Below are 16,166 nucleotides of genomic sequence, written 5' to 3'. Positions count from 1 at the left end.
GAAAAGCACAAAAGCCAAAACAAACTGAAAAAGTAAATTGACAGCTACCTCTTATCTTTCATTTCAATGTCAGTTAAACTGCAATGAGGAAAAATGAGATCACTGTTTACCTGACTACACTACAGGTCCCCAAAGAGCAAGTGTGAGAGGGGGTCCCATATTCATCAGCTGTTGTAACACTAGCAGCAATCTCTTCTAAGAAGTTAAATCACTCATTTCGGTAAAAGCCAGCCAAGAAGAAGAAAGTGTACTGTAGCAAAGATGAAGGAAGTATTTTTAATTAAGCTGATTGACACCACTTCCTCAGGGTGGCTTTATTTGGAAAATGACAGAACAGCAGAGAAAGGAGTGTTGCATTAGGAATGGTATCATGTGAAAAAGTTATGTATCTTTCAAATTTAGCCAATCATTGTTAACTTCCTTTTTTTTTTTTTTTTCAGTGTTGCCTGTTTGTTTCTGGGAGGTCTTAAAAAAATATAGAAGCTTTGTCAGATGCTAAAGAGGAAGTCCAGAATTGTAATGAGATGGTGTGGCCCACTCCTTAACCCTCAACACATAGAGCTTGTTTTTGAAGAAACTTACGCATTGTCCAACTTGTTTCATGAAAGCTGTAGAGTGAAAATCATACATTTCTGTCATTTCTGTCTAGTCCTCTAACTAGGAATTGTCTTTAATTCAACAGCACTTATGTGAGGACTCTTCAGCTCTCAGTTCTCCAGTGTCAGAGGGAGTCCTGAGCCATCTTGGACGCTTTGTCCCTGCAACTTAAGGGTTGGTCTCCTGAACTCCTGATGTCTGTGACCACATCTGTTCTCCTTGCCTCTCTGCTTTGTGTGCTGATGTGTTATCTATTCTCAACTTTCACCTGCCATCCTTACGACCACAGAGTAGTATTGATCATTTTAACTTTGAGTAATTACTAGTAGATATATCCTTGCAACCAAAGATTGGCATCCAGAGAGGCCAGGACCATTTTTTACAGACTGTGTTAAAAATAATATATGGCCCCAAAAATAGTGATTAAATATATCAATTGTTTCCTGTGAATATCCTTCCAGAGAGATTCCAATAGTTAAAAATGACCAGATAAATATGTTTTTCAATAAAGACATAATTTAGATTACTCTGAAAAACTAGAAAAGTGGTACCATAGCACTTTTATATAAACATCTTAAACTTGGAAACACTTAAATTTTAAGGGGTGAAAATGACAAATATAGAGTAACTTCATTTTTTCTTACATCTTGTTTAAAATTTGTCTATTATTCAAGACTAACATAACAAGATTTTCCCCATAATTTAATGATTAAGTGTCATTTTATACAAGATGCAAAGTCCTCCGTAGGATCAGAGATGTTCCTCTCCGCTGGGCGCTGAGTTAGTGTTGGGTACCTCAACCTCATCTCCCCGCTGCCCCTCTTCCATTATGTGGATGGTGTGTCCTGTCCTTACTCCTCCAAGGCCAGCTGTGTACACAGTGTCTTTACCTTCAGTAAAACAGAGGATAAACTCACTCAAACTAGAGTGGTTGTGACCATCCCCTCTCCCAAGTGCATTAACGTTTTAAACAGAAGATACAAGGGAAAAATAAATGAACGTTATGCACAGAAGCAGGAGGCTCCTCCCACACCCCCAGAAGTGTCAACACAGACTTAGCCAGTTTCTTCTGTTCGTTGAACAATCACATATACATTTTCTGAATCAAAACATAATTAGCAATCTAACAAATAAGTTTTTTCAGATTAGTAATTTTACATAGATAAGAAAATTTTTACACAGTTACAAAATTTAAATTACATGTACTATGCATTCAATAACTTTCCTCCACCATATGGAGTAAGCTCATTGAAAATCATGGAAAAAATAAAACTCCTAGTGGCCACACTGACCAGTAAAACAGTATGGTTAAGAAAAGGGATGGGAGAGATCATCATCATTAGCAAAAGCATTCTTCTGCCTTTATTGCCCTGCAGTAAAACTATCCATTCTCCCTGGTTTCACCACAAATTTCAATCCCCTCCTCCATGACCAGTCCCACCAGTCTTTTCTTTCATAAGTGCTAATATTTTTAATAAAAATTTAATAAAAGCATATACCTACAAGATATTGCAAATCTTATTCAACTTTTATTTATTGAATAAATAAAAGCAGGATATTGAAAATTTACATATATTTATATGTATGCTTTTAGCTGACACTTGACGTCCACATTCTGGAAGCATTTAGCATGTCAGTTATATGAATGAGTGAGAAATGTTAAAAAGAAAAAAGAAAGGAAGGGAGGAAGAAATTCACTGCCCCCCACCCAAACAAGTAAGAAGAGAGAGAGGTTAACCGCTACAGGGAATGCCAGTTAATACATTTCAGGAAGTTAAACTACCAATGTATTTCATAAAAGCTACTGATATCATTTAGTTCATTTCTACTCATCGGGGAAGTAGTTTGAATTTATCAATTTGAAACAAAATTACCTAGAATGTCCATGACAACTTTTCTAGGTTCAGGCTGCTTTATACTTTTTATAGTCATTATTTCATTTAGTATGGAAAAAAGAAGAGAAATGTATGCATGTGTGTGTGTGTGCGTGTGCGTGTGTGTGTGTGTATAGTTTTACATTTTTATACACGTGCTCACACATAGAGAGACAGAGAGACAGAGAGAGAGTTGTAGGGTTCTTTCTTATCTTGATTTAAAGATAGTAGTATCTGTATCATTCTTTATTTCAAGAAAGACCATCCTCTCATGTTATGACACCAGTTAAATATTGTGTAATTATTTTTTCAGTGGATTTGATACATCTGATAATTATTGATCTCCTTCCAAATATCTTAACCTCAAGAGCAAACCAAGCTGCACAGGCAATGATCCAATTTCAGAGTCTCCTATGAGGCTGACTCCTAGCTGGTTATTTCTAGACTAAATCACAGCAGTTGACCCCAGGCAGAACTGTAAGGTTTTTGCCTTTCAATCTCTATTGATGTTTTCAAAGGCAGGTTAGCAGAGAGAAAAACAGGCTTAATGATCATATACAATGTTGGACACATTGTCTCAAATATAGTTCTATTTCAGGAATTAGAAGTTCCTACTAATTTCCAATGAACAATAACATCCAGTAATTCAACATTTTGTAAACCAGAAATCACAGTAATTGGTTATTTGGCGTATTTAAGATAATCCCCCAAATCCCAGCAATTTGACATCCATGGCTAGCACAGTAGCAGAGTGGGGTTATTCTAATGAGTATTCTGCTCAGCCAGATGTCACAAGAAATGAAAGAGAAAGAAGAAAAAGAAAAGAAGCACTATTCTTCTTTTGATTTTTCAACCATTAAAAAATGTAGGGCTTCCCTGGTGGCGCAGTGGTTGGGAGTCCGCCTGCCGATGCAGGGGACACGGATTCGTGCCCCGGTCCGGGAAGATCCCACATGCCGCAGAGTGGCTGGGACCGTGAGCCATGGCCGCTGAGCCTGCGCGTCCGGAGCCCGTGCTCCGCAACGGGAGAGGCCACAACAGTGAGAAGCCCGCGTACGGCAAAAAAAAAAAAAAAAAGTAAAAATCCTTCTTTGATCACAGTCACACGAAAGCAAGCAGCAGGCTGGGATTACCCCAAGGGTAAAAATTTTGGACACTGAGTTACACCAAGGAGGCTTTAAAGGCAGGGACTGTGGTCTTGGCAGTATCCGTCGTGATGCTCAGGGTACCTGGAGCAGAGGTACGGTGGTACTCCACAGTTGTTCACTGAAAGGGCCCATAAATCGAGTGGTTGCCGTGAGAAATATTGCTGATTTTTGAAAAATAAATTTGAGGACTGTTGCCCCATAAAACATGTTCTATCCAGGACCAAGGTTTAGGCTCGACCTCTTTAATCATAGATCTTGGGAAGTGACGCTTCGCTTTCCACAGCTGAGTCTCCTCTGCTCCTAATCATGTTGGCACAGTCTGGAACTCTGCTCCATGCAGAGAGGAACTAGCAGAGTGGAGGGGGAGAGCCGGAGCTTTTGGTCATTGTCCCGTCCGCTCAGGCACAAATCCAGGGGACTGACTCCATGGCAATCTGATCTGGTGCAAAAACAAATGATGACCCGAGGTCCGTTGTGCTGTTATCAGACTTACAAAGGGGAGTGGATGCTCAACATCACTAATCATTAGAGAAATTCAAATCAAATCTGCAGTGAGGTATCACCTCACACCAGTCAGAATGGCCATCATCAAAAAATCTACAAACAATAATTGCTGGAGAGGGTGTGGAGGAAAGGGAACCCTCTTGCACTGTTGGTGGAAATGTAAATTGATACAGCCACCATGGAGAACAGTATGCAGGTTCCTTAGAAAACTAAAAATAGAACTATCATAAGACCCAGAAATCCCACTACTGGGCATATACCCTGAGAAAACCATAATTCAAAAAGAGTCATGTACCACAGTGTTCACTGCAGCTCTATTTACAATAGCCAGGATATGGAAGCAACCTAAGTGTCTATCGAGAGATGAATGGATAAAGAAGATGTGGCACATATATACAGTGGAATATTACTCAGCCATAAAAAGAAACGAAATTGAGTTATTTGTAGTGATGTGGACGGACTTAGAGTCCATCTGTCATACAGAATGAAGTAAGTCAGAAAGAGAAAAACAAATACCGTATGCTAACACATATATAGAGAATCTAAAAAAAAAAAAATTGTTCTGAAGAACCTAGGGGTAGGACAGGAATGAAGACGCAGATGTAGAGAATGGACTTGAGGACACAGGGATGTGGAAGTGTAAGCTGGGACAAAGTGAGAGAGTGGCATGGACATAGATACACTACCAAATGCAAAATAGAAAGCTAGTGGGAAGCAACCACATAGCAGAGGGAGATCAGCTTGGTGCTTTTTGACCACATAGAGGGGTGGGATAGGGAGGGTGGGAGGGAGATGTAGGAGGGAGGAGATATGGGGATATATGTATATTATAGCTGATTCACTTTGTTATAAAGCAGAAATTAACACACCCTTGTATAGCAATTATACTCCAATAAAGATGTTTAAAAAATATAAATAAACAGTAAAAAATAAAATAAAATATACAGAATTTTAAAAAGAGATAAAGCAATGAGCAGAAGAACACAAATACAACCCATTCCATTTAGATGAAGTTCAGGAACTCACAAAATAAATAACATGTTGTTTACAGATGTGTGTAAGAGAAAACTATAAATCAAATCAAGCAAATAATAAGCACAAATTTTTAGCAAGTATAACGGGGCATGCCATCAGAGAAGGGTAAGACGGTCTCAAAATTATCGGTAATGTTGTCATTTGATGTATAGAGAGATTCTATACTAGTATCTTCATGCCTTTCATATGTCATGTCTATATCTACATGTATAAAATTTTTATGTATATTAACTTATTATACTAAACAAAAGGACAGAGGTGGCTTCGCGAAATTTGCTGCCGCGTCGACCGTGGGGGTGTGCTGGGGACCCTGCTTTCAGAGAGCTTGTTGGAAATGCTCCTCACAGGTCTTAGAACCAGGAAAAGCTAGAGATCTGACTGAGCAACTGGTTTGTTCTAAACTTCTGAACTCTTGGAATGAAGCTCATTTCTTCTGTGTTCTAATCAAAAGGAAGTTCAGAATCCTACTATGTAAGGTCCATCTCGATGAACTGAGCAGGGTCGCATTCTGTGCCCTGTCCTGCTGACCTAACTCCCCTCGCCCGTCTGCCTTCTCCCTCCCCCATCTCAGCAATCCTGATGTGTCTGACGCTCTCAAATATTCTGTCTTCTGGAAGGAACCTCAGAGGGCTCCTCTTCCCCACCGCTCCTCCCCTCCCCTTCCCTGTCCTTGTCTTCAAGGGCGAATTGTGTCAGGTTCCTTTAGAAGCTCTAGGCTGACCAGGTGTGCCTGGGGGGGTACCACTAGATTCTGCTGATCGCTGTAGGTGTGGCCTCAGCTGAATTTAACTCAGATGAGATAAGCAATAAGATTTCAGAGTTTCTCTAATGCCCACTGAACTGCTTTGTTGCTGGCCTTTTAAGTTTTACTGTATTTTTCTAAAATACCAGTCTAGTTATGCCGTCTCTTTGTTTGTAATCCTGCAGAGTTCCCCCCCACCATGACCCATCCCCTCCAAGACTTAGCGGGGCCTTTCTCAGTGGATCAACCTCCTGCTACCTTTCCCATCTCACCTTGGGCACCTTCCTTCTTCCTGGCCTCAGGGTTGAGTGCCAGCAATAAAGCACACAGATCTGACCTCGCGGATGCCTCCCCACCGCCCCGGACAGCTCCACACTCTCCCCTGGACACTCCACCCTGGGGCCTCCCCACCTCAGAGGAGGAAGTTACTCTCAGCCCTGCCCACCCCCAGGCCAGCCAAGCACCCCTATTCTAGCTTCATCGCTCATGTTAACACTTAGTTTACATTTCACCTCCCCAGACGAATCTTATTTTGTTTGTATTTCAAATAGCCACACATCCACACTGAAAGAAGAAATGCATTACAATGTCCATATCTGCAGCATTTTAATTCTCTCAGTCCATTAGGGTAAATTCTGCCAAAATTGTAATGATGCAGTTTAAGCACTCTGAATTACTAGAAGCCCAGTGTACACTTATTAGACTAATGTCACCATTACTTTCTGTCTAATGGATATCACCTGGCCTCTCACTTCTCTGAGTGACCCAAGAGTCAGCATGGGGCATTTGTGGTGCATCTTATTCAGAAAGAATAATTTTCAAAGCAGGATAAAAGGCAGGAATGGCTCTGCTCCAGGACAGAGGAATCATTCTAGAGGAGAGAGTCATCCCAGAATTGGGCCCTAAGTTCCGTTTGCTCAGCCTGAGAGAAAGTGGATGACTTTGGGAGTTCCTGAAATGATCTGTGTGGTCTGCTGTCTGTGCACTAGAGGCCCACAGAAAGTGCCCACAGAACTGCTGAGGTGTAAGAAATGTCAAGAACCAGCCCCCTCCCCGGCTGTATTAAATGAGTAAGAGTATGTGAAACCACTCACATGAGTTAGAAAGATACCATCAGTCACAAAATCTTTCGCCATTAAAAATGGAAGCAAGGCTTCCCTGGTGGCACAGTGGTTGAGAGTCCGCCTGCCGATGCAGGGGACACGGGTTCGTGCTCTGGTCCGGGAAGATCCCACATGCCGCGGAGCGGCTGGGCCCGTGAGCCATGGCCGCTGGGCCTACACGTGCGGAGCCTGTGCTCCGCAACGGGAGAGGCCACAACAGTGAGAGGCCCGCGTACCGCAAAAAAAAAAAAAAAAAAAAAAGAAGCAGATGTGTTACATAATATTTGTTCAAGTGATATGATTTAAATTTTAAACCATCCAGGATAATTTTGACATGGTGAGTAGTTTTATTATTACTGTCACTATGATTATGATTATGATTATTTGGGAGATGAATAGCCAACACAAATACAAGACTTACTGCATGCCAGGCACTGTTCAAATTGTTTTCAATATATTAACTCACTTTATCCTTGCAAGAACCCTCTGAGATAGGTACCATGTCTCGGATAAATCATCTGAGGCACACAGAGATTAAGTAAAGCCTGGTGAGGCAGGGAAAGAAACTAACTTCTTGGCTTAAGGGTCTTTGCCTTCTCTATGGAAGGGCAGCCCTCAGGCAACAGTAGAAATAGTTGGGACTGGCAGCTTACTCCCACCTTTAAATCCATGTGGCTAAAGCGGGATTGATGATCTGTCAATCACCTGGTGAATCTGGTCTGATTTGTGTCTCTGTGTCCGTACATGCATTATTTTGTTGTGGGAGGAAAAATACCAAATTATTTATATTGACCATTAAAAAATACAAACAGTAACAGCAAATGACTCAGCTGCAGCCCTTTTACGTTGTTAGAATTGAACTAAAATTTCTGCAGGTTCTGGGAAAATGGTCCTAGCTATGTACAGCCAGCCAGATTCTGTTCCAGAGATAAACGAACCTCCATAAGTATGTATGTAGGAAAACATTCGAACCAGAGTTTAATTTCCATGTAAGTATAAATAATGTGAAACGGCTACGTCACGAAGGCCTTACTGGGTTCTGGTAACATTGACGAGTTCTTTGAGAGGGGCATTCTATAATCTGTAAACTATTACTCCCAGTTGTAAGTGATAAACTATTATTTCCAATTGTGAGAACATAGGAAAACTTGACAACTTGAGTGGCTCCAATTTTCAATTTCATACAGTTGGATGAAATCCAGAAAATATAGAAATATTATTTTTCCTAAAGCTGAGATGGAAGACATTCCTACATAGACACAGTGAAAACACAATAAAAATATGGGATAATTTCAGTGTTAATCTATTTCCAGATATGAATGCTTTACAATAAAATATAACTATGGGTACAAATAGATCAATATAAATTTAGATGCCTTAAAATATAGATATGAGTTTCCTTTTTTACTTTTTTTCAGTCTTTTTTCTGCCATTGTATTTTTAAAATTTTGTATTGAAGTATAGTTGATGTACAATAATATATAAGTTATAGGTGTACAACATAGTGATTCACAAATTTTAAAGATTATACTCCATTTGTAGTTATTATAAAATATTTGCTAGATTCCCTGTGCTATACAATATATATAATAGTTTGTACCTTTTAATCACCTGCCCCTATATTGGTATGAGTTTCCTACAGAGTGTCTGGGTATAGTGGAAACACAAAACGAAAATGAATGCCATGCTATAGTCCACGTAAATGGGTAAGAAAAAGTTAATGCCATATTATAATCTACATACATTGACGAGATTATTGCTGATGTAGATGTAAAAGTCTGTAAGTCACATATCTTTTAAGGACCTAGTGGGGTCGTCATATGCACTAAAACCATTAGGATGCTTAAGAAACAATAGTAGTAACTTCTACATCAGTAACTTGCCCCAGTGGCTGCCCAGCCGCCGTTCTGTTGTAATCAGCATCACCAATTCTTCTAAGAGGTATGAAGCATCAACAGTAAAACTGAGCCAGACTGCAGTAGTTCCCAGCAGGCAGGTCCTACAAAGACAGCAGTGAGCCTCTGAGTGGATCTATTGCAAACAGCTTACCTCTGCCCTGTTGTCTTCAGCCCATTTGCCAAGGGCAGCCGTCTACAAAATCGGTTCCCACTGTGAAGGGTTCATATAACTTCAGCCTGCCTTTGACAAGCATCTAACAAATAAGTGACTTGCTTCACTGGAATTAAAAACTATGATTCAGGACTTCCCTGGTGGCGCAGTGGTTAAGAATCCACCTGCCAGTGCAGGGGACACGGGTTCGAGCCCTGGTCCGGGAAGATCCCACATGCTGTGGAGCTACTAAGCCCGTGCACCACGACTACTGAGCCTGTGCTTTAGAGCCTGTGAGCCACAACTACTGAGCCCGCGTGCCACAACTACTGAAGCCCGTGCACCTAGAGCCCATGCTCTGCAACAAGAGAAGCCACCGCAATGAAAAGCCTGCGCACCACAAAGAAGAGTAGCCCCCGCTCGCCGCAACTAGAGAAAGCTGGTGTGCAGCAACAAAGACTCCATGCAGACAAAAATAAAATAAATAAATTGATTTTAAAAAAACCCAAAAAACTATGATTCAATAACTAAACAATCTCCAAAAAATGACTTGAAAAGTCAAAAAGCAGCTTGGGGCTTCCCTGGTGGTGCAGTGGTTGAGAGTCCACCTGCCGATGCAGGAGACATGGGTTCGTGCCCTGGTCCGGGAAGATCCCACATGCCGCAGAGCAGCTGGGCCCGTGAGCCATGGCCACTGAGCCTGCGTGTCTGGAGCCTGTGCTCCGCAACAGGAGAGGCCTCAACAGTGAGAGGCCCGCCTACCCCAAAAAAAAGAAAAAAAAAAGCAGCTTGGTTAAAAAAAAAAACTCCACAAGGACCTACTTGTATAGCACAGAGAACTCTGCTCAATATTCTGTAATAACCTAAATAGGAAAAGAATTTGAAAAAGAATAGATACATGTATAGGTATAACTGAATCACTTTGCTGTACACCTGAAACTAACACGACATTGTAAATGAACTACAGTCCAATTTAAAATAAAAACTAAAAAAAACAACTCCATATATTGTATGTACTGGAGGAAGGAGGTGGGAATTTAAACTTTAAACTTGATTCTCCTCAGAGCTTAAAGGGTCACAACTCAGTCAATGTTATTTTCAAATCCCTCAAACAAAATAACCTGACAAATAGCTTAATATTACTCAGTAAGTGAGTGTATTTAGAGGGCTATAAACATGTATTAATGGAGTTAATAAAAGTATGCATTTATTAAGAGATTTAATGAATAATCAGAAACTTCTTAATTATTAATGTGAACAAATTTTTAAATTCACTTTTACTGATGCATCACATATTAGAAAAACTAACAAAGATTCAATTACACATGTACACATTTTCATATGATAAAATTTTATTAAGTAGATAAAATATTCACAAAAGGAAAATCCATAAGAAGTGTAATGTCATGGGCAACTTTCAACTAAAAATCATAGATATTTAAGATAGGTTCAGCTCATTAAAGTTTCATTCATTAGAATAAAAATTAATGCATTTAATTGTAAGTGCTGTGATTAATTCAACAAACTCAGTACAGAATTAGAGCAATTTTTACTGTTTTATTCACATATTGCTGAAAACTTTTGACAAAATATACCAATTGTTTTGTCATTCAATGCCTCAGTCAGGTCCTCTTAAACTTTTGGTCTTCATTCTCTTCAAAGACCATCAATTCTGATTCTTTTCAACAGGTCAGATTTAATCTCACAGCAGGAAAGGTTTTTCAAGGGTCCATGTGGAAAAGCACTGCGTGTAACGCACACTTCGATGAAACAAAGATGAATAAACCCAATCACTTCCCTCCAAGAGATTGCAGTCTAGTCTGCAGAAATCAATAGTTCTAACATAAAATAGATTCGAAGATTGTCCCTATGGGGATCTCACTCTTTGGCTAATATATACCTTTATTTCTAAACAAATATTTTTGGACCTCGTCAAGGAATGATAAAATCTGGCTTTAGAAATTGTCTTTATAGTGATGAGAACTTGTTCAACATCTATTAAACGAATATTGCAGAGCCTGTAGCTAAGCCAGACGTTGTCCTTGGTACACAGATATGATGGGAACAAACTTGGTCCTTCCACGTAGGGTTGAGAGTATGATGGAATTGAAAGATGAGGGAACGGAACCAACATCACAACGCTTCTCTGCCCCAAACCAAAAAACAATAGCCCAGCTTTCTCCTTGGGATCTCATGTGTGTATTTCACACAAAAGGGATCCGGTGCTGCAGAGGAGTGGTAAGTGGAATTCAAAAACGTGTACCTTCAGCCATTCTCAAAACCTCCCTCCACTGTGTTCCCACAGCACGAAGGTCCCCTGCCAACCTCAAGTGTTGCTAGTTCACTTCAATGACTATCTGAAAACTATCTTCCTGTCTCCAAAACCAAGGGATCCATCTAGCCTGGGTCCTCTCTCACCACACTAAAGCAGAAGCATGCCCTCAGACGAGACATTTATTTTCTTTGGATTGAGGGTGATTTAACACTTAGCTCCTTCAATTAAAGTGATGATTTACTAATACAACGGTATCAATAAACAGAAGCGGCTAAGAGTGAGCCCATATTAATCACATGGATTATCTCCTTTTGTCTTCACAATAACCCTGGGAGGGAGTTAACCCTATCCTCCTCATTTTAAGTTGGAAACTGGAGTTTGGATGGATTAAATCATGAGCCCTTGATTGCACTACTGCTACACGACAGAAATACCACCTCTGCCAGGGCAGCCTGTTTCCAGATCTCGGGATCTTGGCGTTATTCTCAATTGGACACTGCAGCTAAAACCCTGGAAGGGTACGTGACACACAGAAGTGCTCAGGAAAGTCCTCTGATCCCACCCTCTTTGCACAAGGGGTGGCTGGGTGTCATTCGGGACAAATTTGAGCCAGGGCAAGGGTATCTGAGGGACACCCCACCCCACCTTGGTACCTGCCCCTGGCAGTCTGTGCCCCCCCCCACAGAAGGCAGGCATCTGCCCTATAGGGATGTGAGAGCACGAAGGGTGGAGTTTCTCCCACAGGCCTTTCCATGGTCAGCTCTCCAGGACCGTCCTCTCTGTCAGGACAGGGCGTGAATATCTTCCTAACTGTCCCACTCACCTCTGCTCCGCTGTCTACAAGCCTTTATGCTTTAGCCTCTATAGAGAGTCACCTTCTCTATTCCTCAGGGCCAGCCAGCCACTAACTTCAGGAAAAAAATCTTTTTTTCCATCATATGATGCTTTATACTTTGATAAGCGACTTTTTAAAAAAACGTAAACTAGGGCTTCCCTGGTGGCGCAGTGGTTGGGAGTCTGCCTGCCGATGCAGGGGACACGGGTTCGTGCCCCGGTCTGGGAAGATCCCACATGCTGCAGAGCGGCTAGGCCCGCGAGCCATGGCCGCTGAACCTGCGCGTCTGGAGCCTGTGCTCCGCAACGGGAGAGGCCACAACAGTGAGAGGCCCACGTACAAAAAAAAACAAAACAAAAAAACGTAAACTAGACCCTAGGCTCTACAATAGTTGTTGGTGTCTAGAGAAGAAAGTTCCCAGCAGAAAGAGTTTTACATTTTAGTGACGGTCAGCAACCTGTGACCTGTCCTTAAGCTGCATTCTCGTCCACTTGGCCACTGGTAAAATAATTTCCGACTCTTTCCTTTCATGAGATATGAATATTTAATCGAGTAAAAGCATTGAACAAGAAGGCACAATACTTGGGTTTTTGTCTTCATCCTGAAGACTTTGTCTAACCATAGGACACTACAATCTAAGCGTCCCCATCCTTCATTCATGAAATGGGAATCAGAATACATTAATACCATCACAAAGTGATGGTGTGGGAAATGATTACTTTATGTGAAAGTTATGAAAATGTTAACACTACCACCACACTGTTATACATAAAGGTCCTTCCTTCCCTTAGTTCCTGAGGAAATTGGCTGTATGGTCATTTTATTTTAATTAAAAATTCGTTCCCCAGACTTGTGGTTGCCAAGGGGGAGGGGGTTGGGGGAGGGACGGAGTGGAGGTTGTGGTTAGCAGATGTAGGCTATTACATAGAGAATGGCTAAACAAACAACAAGGTCCTAGCACAGAGAACTATATTCAATATCCTGTGATAAACCAGAATGGAATAGAATATGAAAAAAGAATGTCTGTATATGTATAACTGAATCATTTTGCTGTACAGCAGAAATTAATACGACATTGTAAATCAACTATACCTCAATAAAAAAAAGAAATAAAAATTTAAAAGCCTGGAAAGGGGAAAAAAAATTCATTCCCTTGTCCCCATTGCCTTGGCAGTTACTAAGCAAGTCCGCGGTAAGCTGAGGGTCTGGTGATAAGCACCTGGGTTCTGTAGCCTCTGTGACATTTCAGACGCACACCAGAAACCTGAGGCTGTCCCAATAACAATTCAGGTGAAATTGCAGATAAGAGCAAACAGGAGCCGTAATTTTTCATATTCAGAATTCCTTCTGCAGGTACATTAATTCAGGGCAGTACCATTAGGCCCCAATAAGAGCAAATTACACTTTCTGACATGGAAGCGTGCAGACATCAGTCACAAGAATGATAGGATTGCTGGTGTCCCTATTATTTCATGAATCCAAAGAAATGGCTCTTTTGTAGCCAAAGTAATTCTCCATATAAAAACCATACATTGAAGGCATTTTGTTAATGTAATGCTCAGTGCTATTCAGAAAAGGTTGAGGTTTCACTAGAAAAGGAGGAATTCTCTTCTTTCCACTGCCCAAATCTGATGCCTTAATCACAGCCTCTTGTTTTCCATGTGTGTCCATGTTACAGCTAAATCATGTTGGTGTAGACATAATAGAAGTATAATTGATTTAACTTCCCCAAAGAATGCTGATCTCAACCAGAATGATCACTTTTGCAGTATAGAGCTGATCTTTCCAAATAAATGGAAGAAAATAAAGCTGTCCTCTCCTATCACCAAAGCCCAGGAATAACATTAAAATCAGTTCAAATTCCAGGTACAGAACACTATGAATACCCAATCTTCAAACTCTTATTTAGAATGCAAATAAAACCTCAATGGATACAATTTTAAATAGGAATTGCTTATATGTGTTTGTTTGCATTTTACAGAAAAACATTTTCCTTTTGTGGGGAGAGTTATTTCCATTGCACAAGTTCAAATACACCTCAGTCTTTTTGAAAACAGATTAAAATCTAATCTCTCCAGTGAAAAAATTGATGACCTGATTTGCACATTCTGTCATCTTTATGTTTGACTCACAAAGTGCTACCATTCTCTTTCTTTGAATTCTGCCGCTGGAGTCTTCTGAGCTCCATCCAAAGTATGGAATTCCTAATGAATGTGCTGTTTACTTTCCGAGTGTGTTGGGATCTGTTTTCTGGAATCCTCTGTTAGTTGGCTTAGGTGTTTATTTGAATCAATGAAAGAAAACCAAAATATTGGCATATTAGTATTTTTCAAAACAGCTGAAATTAGAATCCTGATCTAGACAGTGGGGATTTATGGATGCTGTTTGGACAGTCTGTCTGGATGCCTTCATACAATTGGCTTAAGAAAAAAAAAAAAATGTTGCCTCTTTTATCACATAAGTTTCAGCATTTTCTGAAGCCCTATTCTGCCCTGGCATTCATTGTATTGAACGGTTACTGTGTTTTAGGCATTGTGATAGAATATTCCATGTGTTGTTTCTAACACTGGATTATATCCACGTTTTACTTAAAGGAAACAGGCTTAGAGAAGTTATGTGTCACACCGAAGGTCACCCAGCATCTGAGGGGCTGCAGACCCAGGACTCAAACCACATCTCAGTTCAAAGTCCTCATATATGACATCATATCATTTCCTGTCATTTCCATGGGAGCTAATTCCAGGGGGTATTAGGAGATGCTTTTTTTTTAAAGTATCTATGATCAACTAAATCTGAGAAACACTAATTACAACAACGCTTAGCAGACTTTTTCAATAGGAGGAATTCTTAAGCCCTCAAATCTGTCAAACACCATTGCAAATTTCCAGGGAGGGACACAGGATGGAGTTTCCCAGTCGTTTATCCCCCAACAGAAGGGATTAACTTTGATCTCCAGGAGGACCCTCTTTGTGGAGACACAACGCCCTTGAAAGCTGGCCCCTAAATAGCACTGCAAGACGGTCACCACCTCACAGCCAAACCCCCAAGACTTGATCAATGTGACACCTGTTAATTCATTAATTTATTCACTTGGCTTTCAAACTTTCACTGGAAGGGGTCTGTTGAGTCTGGCCTGGTTTAAACTCTGGAGACCAGAGCTAGGAGACCAGGTCTCAGCCCCAAGTGGCAAGTCCAACGTTGTGGTGAGCTGGGGTTCTATGGGGGCAGCAGGTAGGATTAGGGGGTCCCCATCCCGAAACACACAGGGAGCATTGAGGAGGGAGACTGAGGCCTTGCTGGGAGCAGAGAGCAGAGACCATGGGCACGGCAAAGCAGACCTTCCAGAAACTTCCACCTGGGCATTGCCCATGCGAAGGGCCACACAGGAAGCAGCCTGATTTTCTTTGCTTTGTCTTTTAAAGAGAGCCTGTAGTTTGTGCGCTCAGCCAAAAGCACTGGAATTAAACTGCTTTCTCCGGATGACGTGTGAGGAGACGTGACATGAGTCTGCTGGGTCCTGAGGCCACCGTGGCCCCCTTCCTACATACACTTACCCTCTCCAGGCTTCTAGTAAATACGAGATCTGCCCCTTTAAAAAATTATATAAATTTACTCTTGGATTTTATGTAGAAACTAAAGAAACGGAAATAACCTTCGATGCCAAGTTTTGCAAACATAAACTCTTCTTGATGGTACCATCTTGTTTCTTTTTTTTTTTTTTTTTTTTGCAGTATGCGGGCCTCTCACTGTTGTGGCCTCTCCCGCTGCGGAGCACAGGCTCCGGACGCACAGGCTCAGCGGCCATGGCTCACAGGCCCAGCCGCTCTGCAGCATGTGGGATCTTCCCAGACCAGGGCACAAACCTGTGACCCCTGCATCGGCAGGCGGACTCTCAACCACTGCGCCACCAGGGAAGCCCCCATCTTGTTTCTTGACAACAATCTTCAGACTTGGATCATGTCTCTGAAGGGCTTATGGGGCTAACACTGAAGTCCTTCCACTTT

Source organism: Stenella coeruleoalba, assembly GCF_951394435.1.
Source record: "Stenella coeruleoalba genome assembly, chromosome: 2".
Lineage (NCBI taxonomy): Eukaryota > Metazoa > Chordata > Mammalia > Artiodactyla > Delphinidae > Stenella > Stenella coeruleoalba.
Note: the sequence above shows the minus strand (reverse complement) of the source record.